The following is a 4,418-nucleotide window of genomic DNA, read 5'->3' on the forward strand; positions in this document are numbered from 1 at the left end:
AAACTAAGTTATCAGTCCAATTCCAACTGTCACAATTCAGGGTCAGGACTGTCCCTAGACCTGTAACAGATGCTCTGTTAACCCCCCCTTCTCCCCAAGAGGGGAAGAGAAAGGGGAATAAGGGAGAGAGAGACTTATCAATTAGAAAAGTAAAACAGTTTTAATGAAAATAATAATATAATGGAATGTATACAAATATACAAAACCAGCATCAAACCCAACACACACGCACCCCCAATGGGAATACGTCACCATCACCTCTGATGCTGTGGAGCAGGCCCTGGGGAAAAGTCTCAACTTGGACTCAAAGGCAACTGGTACAGGAGCTGGAGTCTGGAACTCGATTCAGGAACAAACAGGATCAAAATGCAGGATGGACAGAGGCCTCCTCTGGTGCTAGCCATTGAGGAAGGAGCATAAAATAATGGAAGAGGCATGACCCTCCTGATCCTTCACCCTTTATGCCGAGTATGACAGATATGGGATGGAACACCCCACTGGTCAATTTAGGGTCACCTGTCCCATCAGCTCTTCCCTGCAGGTGTGGCCTTTACTTTCTGCACCCCTCCGTGTGGTGCACAGGATTTAGCAGTGACTTCAGTCTGCAATATCAATCCTTGGTGGTAATTCTAAACATGGAGCATTGTCACTGCTAGCAGCAGACACTGCCTGCAAAAATATGCTGTTAACTTCAGCAAGTGCAGTTAGAAGAGCTTTAACTGAAAAGTAAATTTACTGAACAGAATTAGTTCTGTTACCCCAAACCAGAACAACTATAATTGCCAGAGAAAGGCACCGTTACATACATAATTCTCTTTCCACCTGGATCTTGTCTCACTGTTACTGATGACTCTGCTTGTAGCAGAGAGTCAGGGAGCCCTTCCAATACCTGGAATCCCTACATGGTACATCCGCTGTATAGGTAGGCTTCCCCCAACTCCACTGCAAGCAGAGTCATCTCTCATGTGATTAACTTGGAGGCAGGTCAAGATGTTAATGTTCAAGTTGGGGCACCTGGTAGTGATCTCCTAATTGTTTCCCACCCAAGGCTGGCCAGACCTTGGGTGAAAACCAATGAGGAGGGTCTTTCTTGCCTGGTTGTGGACATCGTCCATATGACGACCGACATTCAGGGCTGGGGGTTTAACCCCAGCACTTTGGTGTCTAAGAAGGGTGTCCCATGATCAGCATTGCAGGTGCTACACTAAATGGTAGCTACTACATTTTTATTTGTAATAGTATATTTCTACTAATATTATGGAATATTTCTCAGTACAAATATTGACTGAATTATGAAGGAAATAATGACCCTCTGATAAAGGACAGTTTATCTGTATTCTGTCAACAGCTACCAGCAACACTGCTTTCCAGTTCAGGGATGAGTAATGATGGATTGACCTGTCTTGACACTCATCTAAGCTAACCTCTCAGAAATTAAGATTGTCAATATAAGCTTTTTTATACAGCCTTCCTTACAGGACAGAGCTGAGCATCTCCAGAAAACAATCAGACACCTCTTCCTCCAAAACCTACCTTGGCATATGAAGAATCCCTGTCTGTGGCAACTGCATTACCAACTGATTATGAAAAGACAGCTGAAGTTTTTGCAAACCTCCCTGTTCTAACGATGTGTCTTTCAACATGTGACAAAATCTATGACTGTAGCCCTGTGACCCTTAATGTTCAACTGTGTGCACTTTCCTGTTCACAGCTGTCTTTGTACAAGGGCCTACCTGGGTGGACACAGATTGTGCTACAGGCAGCAGCAGTCCAAGCAAAGACAGCTTAAGCTTTTGCAGACCTCCCTGTTCTAACAATGTGTCTTTCAACACGTGACAAACAATCTATGACTGTAGCACTGTGATCCTTAATGTTCAACTGTGTGCACTTTCCTGTTCACAGCTGTCTTTGTACAAGGGCCTACCTGGGTGGACACAGATTGTGCTACAGGCAGCAGCAGTCCAAGTAGAGTTAGGGAATAAGCTGAAACCAGACAGAAAAAGTAGAAAGAACAAATGCCTCTAGGCAACTGTGATCAGAGTTCATGTATATGTACCTGCACTGTAGGTCACAGTGTATGATCCTCCTGGAATTAAAATATGCCGTGGTAGAAGTAAACTGCTCAAGGCAAGTGAGAAGTTTGATAAAATCCATGCCAAGACTTGCAGGACTTTGCATTGCCATCAAGAGGCTTGGAGAGATGCAAAAGGGATACATGAGAAAACTAGGGAGAGGATTCAAGTGGCAAATGCTTGCTAGTAAGTTGTCATGAACAAAGCAGAGCTCTGCCTCCATATGTGCCCCTCACAGCAGGTTCCCATCTACCAGAGTGAATAGCACAATGCCATGTTTTGCCCTGAATCTATGTGGTTTGCCTACTTTGTACATTGTATGAAGTGCTACATCCAAGTGAGCAACAGGGCAGAGCCTGCAAAATGGGAACACACCCAAGTTGGCACAGAATGAGCTTGTCTACTAATTTGTTTGAGCTTGTCAGGAGAATGTGTTCAGTGCAGCATAGTGGGAATGATAATTCACCCATATCTGATGGGATTTCAAAACACCCCCCTTCCCAGACACTAAAACCAGTAGTACACCAATCACAACCACATACTGTAGCAGTGCTTGATGAGGGCACCACTTTGCAAGTGACTGGGAAGACAAATTGGGACATCTGACTCAGTTTACAGCCCACTGATAGAAAACAAGCCTGTTCTAGTTCTTCACTGGCTACTGTGCAGCTCTTTCAATCCCTTCTGTGGCTAAATGTCTTCTAAAACACTTTAGAGTCTTAGTGGAAGCTGACAGCTCTCTCCACTGCTGATCAGCTCCTGGAAATGCATGAATGACACAGTAGCCAACAGCCATCATCACAAAACACCTAATGCAAACAGTTACAGCTACATGGCTATTTTCCAAGGGACTCAGCAGCAAGAAGACTGCAAAGGTAACTCACTCACTCCTCTATCTAGGTAGGAGGATCCTCGTGTGTGTTGTCTGGGATACCAGCTCGAAACATGACAAACCCAGACACCAGGTAATATGTCAAAAAAAATCTCAATATTAAAAGGGACTCTTGTCCCCCAAGACTGGTACAAATACACAGACCTTCCATTCAGAAAAATTGTTCCAAATTAACATAGGAACCAGTAAAAGCAGAATTACTCAGTAATACTTTCATCATCTGCAAAAAGACTTCTCCACAGTATGTTAACTGATTTTCAACCATGGTCTGGCAAGCCTCTGGAAAGGGAAAAAATCTATGATACAGTTCTGATGTGATTATGAAAGTCAATTAGTTTTGGAGGAATAATCATTCTGCTGTAGAGGTTACATCTTCACCTCCCTTGCTTGAATGAAAAGAAAAAAAGCACACATAACCAGTAGCACCTTATTACCACAGTGAATATTCCTCTTCTGAGGTCTCCTTCTGTGCTTTCAGAGAGAAGAAAAACGACCTTTTTCTCCCTGCTTTGCTCTGATCAGGTATTTTCACAGGAGATCTGCACAAACACAGACTTTCTAACAGGAGCAGACTACACTTAGTGCTTCTTAAAGCCTCTTGTTTCTGCCACTGCACATACTAGTGCTTGCACACTTGACACGATCAAAAGCCACAGGAAGAGCTCTGAGCTCAGACTGAGTTTCCAGGAGCTTTCTCCTAGACAACTGACATTTCCCTGATACAGTGATGTTTTACAGTTCTTACCACAGACAAGGCTTTATGTGACTGACTGCTGCTGACTTCATCTCCTGCTCACTGGTTTTCAGCATAAGAGCTATGAGTCATTTTGTGTAGACAACATACCCTTGCCTTGGGTGGATACAGCTTGCCTTTTTTTTTTCCTCCTTGATGAAACCTGTTGACTCCTCATTATCTGAGACCATAAAATATGTTGGTGCTGTTTGCTCCTTCCCATCCTCCACAGTAACACACATCTGGAATTTGAGAGGTCATGGTCACTATGACTCATTTTGTAAATCTATTTTAAGAAAACTCTGATCTCATTTTGCTACAGAGAAAGTTTTTTTTTTTCTTAGCCCTCCTGACGATCTTCAAGAGCACAGTGGACTATCTAAACACTCACAAATCTAGTTCCAAACTAAACCATCTTCCATCTAAAACAAGTTTGGATTTGGGATTGCAAGAAGATAGTGGTGACAATCCATGGAAAACCCGCAGTATTAATGGCATAAGATTTCACAGAATTCACATTGTACACAGATATTTCAGTTTGGTTTTCTTCACTGACTCACATCTAGATCCTCAAAACCCTCATACAACTGCATTGCTTCTGCACTCTTATCTCCCCTCCAGACCTGAATGTATAGCCATCCCCATTCAGCACTCTATGCATGGAAAGTCAGGCCACAGACATTGCTCAGCTGGTGACACAGAGCCCTGGTAAAGTTCTCAA

The sequence above is a fragment of the Merops nubicus genome, unplaced genomic scaffold (genome assembly GCF_000691845.1).
Source record: "Merops nubicus isolate BGI_N331 unplaced genomic scaffold, ASM69184v1 scaffold7361, whole genome shotgun sequence".
NCBI classification, from domain to species: domain Eukaryota; kingdom Metazoa; phylum Chordata; class Aves; order Coraciiformes; family Meropidae; genus Merops; species Merops nubicus.